Genomic DNA, 12,065 nt, shown 5'->3' with positions numbered 1-12,065 from the left:
CTTATTTCTATATCAAACTCTTGCAGAAGCAACACCCATCTTATAAGCCTGGGTTTTGAATCCTGCTTTGTGAGTAAGTATTTAAGAGCAGCATGGTCAGTGTACACAATCACCTTTGATCCCACTAGGTAGGATCTAAACTTGTCAATGGCATAGACCACTTCAAGTAATTCTTTTTCTGTGGTTGTGTAATTCTTCTGTGCATCATTTAGAACACGGCTAGCATAGTAAATGACATGCAGAAGTTTGTTATGCCTCTGTCCCAACACTGCACCAATGGCATGATCACTGGCATCACACATTAATTCAAATGGCAATGTCCAATCTGGTGCAGAGATGACTGGTGCTGTGACCAGCTTAGCTTTCAGGGTCTCAAATGCCTGCAGACACTGTGTGTCAAACACAAATGGTGTGTCAGCAGCTAGCAGGTTACTCAAAGGTTTTGCAATTTTCGAAAAATCCTTGATAAACCTTCTATAGAATCCTGCATGCCCCAGAAAGCTTCTGATTGCCTTAACATTGGCAGGTGGTGGTAATTTTTCAATTACCTCTACCTTTGCCTTATCCACCTCTATTCCCCTGCTTGAAATTTTGTGCCCAAGGACAATTCCTTCAGTCACCATAAAGTGACATTTCTCCCAGTTTAAAACCAGGTTAGTCTCTTGGCACCTTTTCAGGACAAGTGATAAGTGGTTAAGACAGGAGCTAAATGAGTCTCCATACACTGAGAAGTCGTCCATGAAGACTTCCAGAAATTTCTCTACCATATCTGAGAAGATAGAGAGCATGCACCTCTGAAAGGTTGCGGGTGCATTCCACAGACCAAAAGGCATCCTCCTGTAGGCAAACACGCCAGAAGGGCAAGTGAATGCTGTTTTCTCTTGGTCCTGAGGATCTACTGCAATTTGGTTGTAGCCTGAATAGCCATCCAAAAAGCAGTAGTAATCATGACCAGCTAGTCTTTCTAGCATTTGGTCTATGAATGGTAAAGGAAAATGATCCTTTCTGGTGGCTGTATTGAGTCTTCTGTAGTCAATACACATGCGCCACCCTGTGACTGTTCTTGTAGGGACCAGTTCATTTTTTTCATTATGAACCACTGTCATGCCTCCCTTTTTGGGAACAACTTGGACAGGGCTCACCCAGGGGCTATCAGAAATATGATAAATAATCCCAGCCTCTAGTAATTTAGTGACCTCTTTCTGCACCACCTCCTTCATGGCAGGATTTAGCCTCCTCTGTGGTTGGACCACTGGTTTGACATTATCCTCCAATAGGATCTTGTGCATGCATCTAGCTGGGCTAATGCCCTTAAGATCACTTATGGACCACCCAAGAGCTGTCTTGTGTGTCCTCAGCACTTGAATCAGTGCTTCCTCTTCCTGTGAATTTAAAGCAGAGCTTATAATCACTGGAAAAGTGTCACCCTCTCCCAGAAATACATATTTCAGGGATGGTGGTAGTGGTTTGAGTTCAGGCTTAGGAGGTTTATCCTCCTCCTGAGGAATTTTCAAAAATTCCTTTGCTTCCTCTAGTTCTTCTTGATCAGGTTGAGCATCTTTGAAGATGTCCTCAAGCTCTGATTCTAGGCTTTCAGCCATATTGATCTCTTCTACCAGAGAGTCAATAATGTCAGCGCCCATGCAGTCATTTGGTGTGTCTGGATGCTGCATAGCTTTTACAGCATTCAACTTGAACTCATCCTCATTGACTCTCAAGGTTACTTCCCCCTTTTGTACATCAATGAGAGTTCGTCCAGTTGCTAGGAAAGGTCTTCCTAGAATGAGAGTTGCACTCTTGTGCTCTTCCATTTCCAGCACCACAAAGTCGGTTGGAAAGGCAAATGGCCCAACCTTGACAATCATGTCCTCTATTATGCCTGATGGGTGTTTAATGGAGCCATCAGCATTTGGAGGCATATCCTGGTTGGTTTGATTTCTCCAATCAACCCAAGCTTTCTGATAGTGGATGCAGGTATTAGATTGATGCTTGCTCCAAGATCACATAAAGCTGTCTTGGTACAAGTGCCTTCTAATGTGCATGGTATCAGAAAGCTTCCAGGATCTTGAAGCTTTTCTGGTAAGCTTTTTAGAATGACTGCACTGCATTCTTCAGTGAGAAATACTTTTTCAGTTTCTCTCCAATCCTTCTTATGACTTAGGATTTCCTTCATGAATTTGGCATAAGAAGGTATTTGTTCAAGTGCCTCTGCAAACGGAATCTTTATTTCAAGAGTCCTTAGATAGTCTGCAAAGCGGGCAAATTGCTTATCCTGTTCCGCTTTGCGGAGTTTCTGAGGATAAGGCATCTTGGCTTGATATTCTTCAACCTTAGATGCTGCAGGTTTATTCCTTACAGAAGTGGTTGAAGAAGCCTTGTTAGAGGGATCACTGTCAGCACTCTTAGGTGTCTGATTTTCCCTTGGCGTTTGAACGCCAGGATTGGGTGGAAAATGGGCGTTTAACGCCAACTTTTCCCCCTTTTCTGGCGTTTGAACGCCAGAACTGGGCAAGGAATGGGCGTTTAACGCCAGCTTTCCTTCCCTTTCTGGCGTTTGAACGCCAATAGCATTCCTCTCTGGGCTCTTATTGTCCTCAGAGGGATTTTGAACAGTGGTTTGGTTGTCCTCTGTCACTTGTTCCTTGTTTGGCTTTTTACTCTTTTGAGTAGTGTCATTCAAGGTCTTCCCACTCCTCAGTTGAACTGCTTGACATTCCTTTGTTATCTGTTTAGATATTTGATGTTTTGCCTGGTTCAACTGTAGTTCTATGCTCTTGTTAGCAACTTTAGTTTCATAGAGCATCTCTTTAAATTCTGCTAACTGTTCTGTCATCAGGTGTATTTGTTGATTAAGCTCAATTATTTGTTCTTAAGGATTAGAGTCAGTGACTACTGTCATGACTTCCTCCTTTGGAACGAACTCATTGCTAGAATATAAGTATTGGTTTCTAGCAACAGTGTCTATGAGCTCTTGAGCTTCTTCAATTGTCTTCCTCATGTGTATAGATCCACCAGCTGAGTGGTCTAAAGACATCTGAGCTTTTTCTGTAAGCCCATAGTAGAAAATGTCTAACTGTACCCACTCTGAAAACATTTCAGAGGGACATTTCCTTAGCATACCTCTATACCTCTCCCAGGCATTGTAAAGGGATTCATTATCCTCTTGTTTAAAGCCTTGGATGTCCAGCCTTAGCTGTGTCATCCTCTTTGGAGGGTAAAAATGATTCAGGAATTTGTCTGACAACTGTTTCCATGTCTTTATGCTTGCTGTAGGTTGGTTATTTAACCACCTTTTAGCTTGATCTTTTACAGCAAATGGAAACAGTAATAGTCTGTAGACATCCTGATCCACCTCTTTATCATGTACTGTGTCAGCAATTTGTAAAAATTGTGCCAGAAACTCAGTAGGTTCTTCCTGTGGAAGACCGGAATACTGGCAATTTTGCTGCACTATGATAATGAGTTGAGGGTTTAGCTCAAAGCTGCTTGCTTTGATGGGAGGTGTACAGATGCTACTCCCATATGCAGCTGTAATGGGGTTAGCATATGACCCCAGAGTCCTCTTGGACTGATTAATTCCACTTAAGTCCATAATGGACAAAAGGGAAATGATAGTGATTGCAAAGAGATAAATTTTGTTTATTTTTTTTTTGAAATAACCGAAAAGAAATTAAAATAAAGTAAAATAAAACAAAAGGAAAATAAAATAAAAAAAATTCGAAAATCAAAAGGAAAATGAGATCAAAGCAAATTGAGAACTGAATCAATTAGTAAAAAAAAAGATTTTGAAAACAGCAATTAAGGAGATATGATTGAAAAATTTTTATGAAAAAGATTTGATTTTTAAGAAGAGGAAAGAGAAAAACGCAAAAAGACACCAAACTTAAAATTTTTAGAAATCAAACACTAATTTTTCGAAAATTTTTTTAAGGAAAAACACAAAGAGGACACCAAACTTAGAATTTTTATGAATCAAAAAGGGACTAAGAACATGCAAAAACGAAAATTAAGAGAAAAATACAAAAAAGACACCAAACTTAAAATATGAAACTAGACTCAACTAAAAGACTCTAAACCAACAAAAACAAAAACAGTCCTAATCTAAGCAACAAGATAAGCCGTCAGTTGTCCAAACTCAAACAATCCCCGGCAACGGCGCCAAAAACTTGGTGCACGAAATTGCAATCACACTTTTGCAACCTCGCACAACTAACCAGCAAGTGCACTGGGTCGTCCAAGTAATACCTTGCGTGAGCAAGGGTCGATCCCACGGAGATTGTCGGCTTGAAGCAAGCTATGGTTATCTTGTAAATCTTAGTCAGGATATCAGAAATTATTAGGATTGATTGTAAAAAGCAAAAGAACATGAAATGGTTACTTGTATTGCAGTAATGGAGAATAGGTTGAGGTTTGGAGATGCTCCATCTTCTGAATCTCTGCTTTCCTACTGTCTCCTTCTTCAAGCACGCAAGGCTCCTTCCATGGCAAGCTGTATGTAGGGTTTCACCGTTGTCAGTGGCTACCTCCCATCCTCTCATTGGAAATGTTCAACGCACCCTGTCACGGCACGGCTATCCATCTGTCGGTTCTCAATCAGGCCGAAATAGAATCCAGTGATTCTTTTGCGTCTGTCACTAACGCCCCGCCCTCAGGAGTTTGAAGCACGTCACAGTCATTCAGTCATTGAATCCTACTCAGAATACCACAGACAAGGTTTAGACCTTCCGGATTCTCTTGAATGCCGCCATCAGTTCTAGCTTATACCACGAAGATTCCGATTAAAGAACCCAAGAGATAACTACTCAATCTAAGGTAGAACGGAGGTGGTTGTCAAGCACACGTTCATAGTTGAGAATGATGATGATTGTCACGGATCATCACATTCATCCGGATTAAGAACAAGTGTTATCTTAGAATGGAAGCACGCATGATTGAATAAGAAACAGTAGTAATTGCATTAATCCATCAAGACACAGCAGAGCTCCTCACCCCCAACCATGGGGTTTAGAGGCTCATGCTGTGGAATGTACACAAAGAAACGTGTAAAAATGTCATGAGGTCATAATGTACGGATACAATGTCAAAAGATCCTATTAATAGTAAAACTAGTCACCTAAGGTTTTACAGAAATGAGTAAATGACAGAAAAATCCACTTTCGGGCCCACTTGGTGTGTGCTTGGGCTGAGCAATGAAGTAATTTCGTGTAGAAACCTTTTCTGGAGTTAAACGCCAGTTTTCATGCCAGTTTGGGCGTTTAACTCCAAGTTTTATGCCAGTTCCGGCGTTTAACGCTGGAATTTCTGAGGCCGGATTGCTACGCCGGTTTGGGCCATCAAATCTTGAGCAAAGTATGGACTATCATATATTGCTGGAAAGCCCAGGATGTCTAATTTAAAATGCCGTTGAGAGCGCGCCAATTGGACTTCTGTAGCTCCAGAAAATCCACTTCGAGTGCAGGGAGGTCAGAATCCAACAGCATCTGCAGTCCTTTTTGGTCTCTGGATCAGATTTTTGCTCAGAACCCTCAATTTCAGCCAGAAAATACCTGAAATCACAGAAAAACACACAAACTCATAGTAAAGTCCAGAAAAGTGAATTTTAATTAAAAACTAATAAAAATATACTAAAAACTAACTAAAAGATACTAAAAACATACTAAAAACAATGCCAAAAAGCGTACAAATTATCCGCTCATCAGGATGTCCATGCCGTTCGAAGAACGGGTGAAAAATGATTTAAAATGAGGAATTTATGTCCATTGGAAGGTAGGGGTTTGAATTCTGCAGCTTTTAACTTAGAAAATTTTTAGCAGAAAAACCCCTTGCGCGTAGGCGTACCTGGCGCGTACGCGCCGATCTTCCAGAAAATGCCACCCACGCGTACGCGTGATGTGCGCGGGCGCGCCGATTGTGCTGCACCCAATGTCCAGCCATTTTTCAGAGAGTTATGCCAGAACCGTGCCAGTGTTGTGCCTGGGGCACGAGAACACCCACGCGTACGCGTGGTTGACGCGTACGCGTGGTTGACGCGTGCGCGTCGATTGGCAAAATTTTAAGCCACGCGTTAGCGTGCATGACGCTTGCGCGTCGATGAGTTTTTTTACGCCATCCGCGCGTGCGCGTGGAGTGCGCGTACGCGTGGCCTTGTTTTTCATCCCAAAGTTGATTTTTGAGTTTTCAAAGCCAAATCTCATACTTCTAAGCCTCCGATCTCACCATTTATGTCTTAAATCTTTATGACATGCCTAGCTATTAAAAAGGGGCTAGTGAATGAGGTAACTTGCGAGTGAAGCAAGGGAAAAATGAATGATCAATGAGGATCAAAGATGATTATGTGAGATGTGGAGGATGGTGGTGGAAGTGCTTGTTATGCCATGGGCCGAAAAGCTGTAATTGTTTATGAATTGGCTGGTTCTGGATTGAACCGTGAGCCGGAATAGCTGTGTATGCTATGGATATTGGCTGGTTATGAATTTAACCGTGAGCCGGATGGCTGATATGGATGTTGATCCGTGGATGAGAATTCATGCATGTTTATGCTGAATTATTGATAATTGTGATTTGCACTTCCACTAATGGAGATGAGAGTTTCCCTGGGAGAAAGCAGTGGCTAGCCACCACGTGCTCCAGGTTGAGACTCGAAGCTCTTTTGACCCTATGTCATAAGTGTGGCCGGGCACTGTGAAAGACCCGGATGAGCTCGCCCCCGTAAATATTCACCAGTGAAGGTGATGGATATAGATCATGATTATGATCAAGTTTATGATGAGTATAACTCGAGTTGGGGATGCGTGACAGAGGGACAGTCCAAGGGTTAGCTACCAGGACTTGTCGGGTTGGCTCTATAACCGACAGATGATATCATCAGCCACTAGGGACAGGCATTCATCATATGCATACTATATGAATTGTTTGAGATTGCCTATTTGACTGCATATTACTTGCTAATTGTCTAATTGCCTTAATTGCTCCTATTTGTATATTTCTTGTTTGATATATTTGTGTTTGCTACACTATACTCCTGCTGGTGGATGGGAGGTTTGAAGGAATTGGAAAGGGAAGTATTAGTTAGACAATCTTTAGTCAGATGCCCTTATATGGTTTAGCTTGTTTATAAGCTTTGATATTATCTGGAGGAAGTTCTAGGATTGCCTTCGGCTTTCCTCCATTATTATGTATTATATATGTGGAAGCTGTTACCATGCTGGGGACCTCTGGTTCTCACCCATGCGGATTTTGTGATTTTCAGATGCAGGACGTGAAGTTCCCCGCTGAGGCATGCTGGAGACTTCTAGAATTGCGAAGATCCTTTGTTCTCGGGATTATGTTTTGGTTTATATGTTTTGCTTAGATACTTTTATCTCCATTAAATAATACAAACTGTGATGACTCCTCTTATGGGAGATTTTGGAGAATGGGTTTTATGTATTTGTGTCCCTTTGGGTTTCCTTTGGGGTTTTCCTTATTTTTATCATATGTATATATTACTATCTCGGACCGGTTATCTTCGCAGCCGGATCTTGAGTCTTGATATTCCTGTTTTTGACACTCCTTTGTACATATATAATCACGCGTTGGTTATCCTTGTTCGTTATGTTATCGATCGGAGTGTTGCGCTTTGAGTTGCGATTTTTGTTTACCCCCTTTTTCTACAAAGGCTCCTAGTTATAATCAATCATTCATACTACTATACGTACTAAATTTTTATTTTAGAGGTCGTAATACCTTGCCATCTCTGAACTATGACTTAAGCATAAGACTCTGTATGGTAGGGTGTTATATTATGGTATCAGAGCAGTTCGTTCCTGTAGAGCCTGAGGGATGGACTGACTATGCTTCTTTGCATTCTCTGTGTGTGTGTTATGTGCTATTAGTATATCTGCTTGATATAATTGGCATAAACGTTCATGAGCATGCATTTGGGACTTTGAAGCACTAGACTTCTGATTGGCACTTCTGTCATTTGCACTACAGAAGAAAAAGTAGAAACAAAATATGGGCGATGCATGAGACCCACATTGATACCCATTCCATTGAGGACATCCTTGACAATCCTTGTCACTTGGTAATGATATCCACGCTGTGTGTAAAGTCTATTTAAAACTTCATCGGTATTTTGATCTCGTAGAACGAGATAAGGGTTATTTTCTTCCCTTTCAGGATTGTTAAATACATTCTCTTCATTATATCCTACGTTCTTCTGGTCTAATACCAAATCTTGGAGAATAGGCTACCCCTCATTATAATCGACAATTCGAGCAATTATCTCGACTTGTTTTGCCAGTCGATCATATTTTGACTCATTGTCAGCTAGGATAGGATTCAAAATAGTAGTCATCTGGTGAGTCAACAGGTTGACTAAATCATGATGGTTTTTGTCAATATATTGTCAAAACTTAGCCATCGATCCTGGCACATTTTCAAATCTGACTGGAAATGTGTAACTGCTCATAGGAGGCGTATAACCAGGAGGAAAGCCAAATGGAAGCCAACCTGCAGTTATTTGCGGTTGATTCTGCACTGGGGTGATCCTAGGACGTGGATTTTGCCCACTATCATCAACACTTGCATCAATAACTGTAATATTCTCCCTAGAATTATACTCTGCATGTTGAAACAAATTTGCAGAAGTTTGTGTAGCAGTTATTTGGGCATTATTATTTATTTCTGCATTGCCATTTGAAACTTCGTGAGACATGGTAAAAATTCTACCACTTCTTAATCGCATGCACCAAATATCAACATTGCATGCATAATGCAACAATTGAAAGCAACAAATTTTGACACAATTAAATTTTAAAACTGTCCCACTGGGCGTGCCAATTTGTTTTGTCGATTTTTAGCAAATCGATGGTGGTTTGATTCTAATGGTCTGGGAGCGAAACCAACTCCTCTTTGTGAGTACCAGTTTTATTTGTATCAAAATCCATGCATTTGACAATGAAAAAGAAGAAGGAATTAAGCTTTGCAGAAATTCGAAATGAACAATAAAATATAAAAGTTTTGAATAAAAGGGACATTAAATTAAATAAAGGAAAAGTGTTTGGAAAAATAAAGGACAAATTAAAAGGTAAAGACTGGAAAGGATAAAAGTTGCTGAATTTAAAGGAATCGAAATGACATTGCAAAGAAGATAAATTACATGAAAAGAAAAGTTGTAGGGAATTTAAATGAAAAGTAAAGACATAGAAGGAACTCTTCGAAGAAAAAAGACTCTTGACTGATTCAGAAAGTCACTGGGGATGTGAGTGAATGTGAGTGTTTTCTCCGAAAAGATTCCAACCTTTGTTCCTTCAATCTTTCACGTATTTATGGAAGTCTTCAACCAATCAAATTCAGATATAACTTCCACGTGTGTCAATCCTTGAATAACCGTTCCCGCTCTTTGAGTCTGTAACTTTCGCCAACTATCTTCACTTAATAACTTCCTTCGATTGCTTCACTCTCTCTTGATGAGTCCTAATCGATCAGAATCCTCTTCTTCATCGATTGACCATCTTCAAGGAATCTAATACAGTTATTCTCCACCTCGAAGTTCACAACTTGTTTATCTTTTTCGACTAACAAATTACTTTAGAGATTGAAACTTTTGCCTTTGATTCGGCTTTCTGTTTACCATATTCGACACCACTAACCTCTTCTTCGATCAGCTGACTTCCATCGAGTCTGCCTCTTCGATTTCCACATTTGCACCAATCGATTAACAGATAGTACCTAACGAAGTACCTCATTGGCTCTAATCCAAAGTTAATTCTAACATATATTTGGAGGTTCATCGATTCTAATATTTTGGCACTTGGCAATGATCAAAGTCTAACTTGTCGAACATCGACTTGTCAAATAATTCAATAACATCTTTATCAAAAATATTATTTTTGATATAACAGGAAGTTTACAAGCTTGCCGGGAAGGTAAAACGGTTAAAAACAAGGTTTTAATTGAAAAATAGGGCAGTGTGCATACACATAGGGTTGTGTATGCACGCCCAGAAGAGTTTTCCCAACTTGTGCATACGAATGATGTTGTGCATATGCACAACTTGCAAATTTCACAGAATGTGTGTGCGCACTAGAGTGTGCGAATGCTCTCAGAGCACGCGCACAACAGTGTGCGTGCGCACACAAACCACAACTCACAATTTCTGTAACATAACAGAAATTAGAATTTTGACACCAACTTCCAACGATCATATCTTTTTCTACAAAATTCTGATTTCCCCAAAAATATATACTATTTTAAAGCTCTTTGAATTATCTTTTAATTGATATAAAATTCAATTCATTTAAAAAACTGTAGCTCAAGATATGATCTACCAAGGTTCGTCAAAAACCCATTTTTTCCAAAAACCTTTAAACCTCAATTTTACCAAAACTCTCGATTCAAAACTAAATCAAAGCCTACTCAATCATCATAAAACACCACCACACACAACAACTAAAGATTTCATATCATTTCCATCAATTCCACACCTAATTCACTAAACCAATACACCATAAATCACTATAAATCCATAATTTCCAATTCAATCATTAATCAACACTCATAATTATTTTTCACAACTCTCACCAATCCATTTCTAACATCACAAACACTATCTTCACCACATTACATCATTATACTCATCAATATCCATCATCACACATAATAACCATCAACACTCATCATCATCATAATCATATATTGCACATTCCAACATTTCATATACTCCTCTTCATCATACAACATAATTTCATATATAATTAAGAATATACCAACATCATTCAATCCTATCTTATGATCCACTAGTCTAAGTGTCTAGAAATATTACATATTACATAAAGAAAACCGAAACCATTATCCGATCCCCAATATGCGCAAAATACCAAAAGCTTGATTCCAACAAGATCAACAAGCCTCAAACACCAACACCCTTCCAAAACTCACCAACTATCAAGCTATACACATATAACATACCAAGAATCAACACTATGGCTAACCAAAACATCAAACCATAAGATTTTGAAGAGACTTACCTTATCCAATGATATTAGGGGCACAATGATAATATTCTAATGCTAGATCACCCCTAAATAAACAAAACACAAAAATCTACTTAAGAACTAGAACAAAAAAAGCACAAAATCTAGGGCAGAAAATAGGAGCTTGAATTTTGATTTCTTACCAACAATGCCTATCTAGAAACAAACACCTTGACAAGAGCTTCACGTGGCCGCAAACGGCTTGTCAATCGGAGCTCCGTAGCTCAAATTATGGCTCCTAGAAGGTGACAATGAATAGTGACAATGGGGTTTCACCTCTCTCTCTCTCTCTCTCTCTCTCTCTCTCTCTCTCTCTCTCTCTCTCATCAAAATGAGCTTAAAGCTCATTAATAGAGTATACATATGTTGGACCTTGGGTCTGGGTTGGGCCCAGTCCAATCCATTAGCATTTTTAGCCCGTTTAGCCCACTTTGGGTCAAAACCTTTTAAGATTAGTGCCCGGTTTTCGATTCTAAATTATGTTTGTATTTTCAAAATAATAAATTAAATTTTAAAAATATTATTTTTCAAAATACGCAGTACCAGATAGACTAGATTCGGTACTGTCGACTGAAACACCGGTACACATTTTTACAAAAATCCTTCACAAAAGATACATTTTCCAACTCAAAAAAATTCACTAAAATCAAACTTCACCTTTTTATTTTCAAAATATCATTTCTATATTTTTGAATCTATTTCGGGCATTTAAAGTTATTATTTTATTAAAACGGTTATACGTGAAAATTTCAGTTCTTACATCCTCCCCTCCTAATTAGGAATTTTGTCCCCAAATTTCGAATCGCGTGATATATTCTCCACGAAACATTTTACTAGCAACGTTGTCAACCCAAACGAGTCGTTAAAGCCTATTGTCCACCATAGTCCTACCATGTCGATGTTCCCTCTCACCTTCCGCTGCGTCACTCTGATTATTCGTCACAAATAACTCGAATTACTCCACTATATTGAACAGAAATTTTCCTTTAAACCAAAAACCCGGTTTTGTAACATTTTTCAAAACCTTCAAAACAAGTTCAATCGAAA

Source organism: Arachis stenosperma, chromosome 2 (genome assembly GCF_014773155.1).
Source record: "Arachis stenosperma cultivar V10309 chromosome 2, arast.V10309.gnm1.PFL2, whole genome shotgun sequence".
Classification (NCBI taxonomy): domain Eukaryota; kingdom Viridiplantae; phylum Streptophyta; class Magnoliopsida; order Fabales; family Fabaceae; genus Arachis; species Arachis stenosperma.
Note: the sequence above shows the minus strand (reverse complement) of the source record.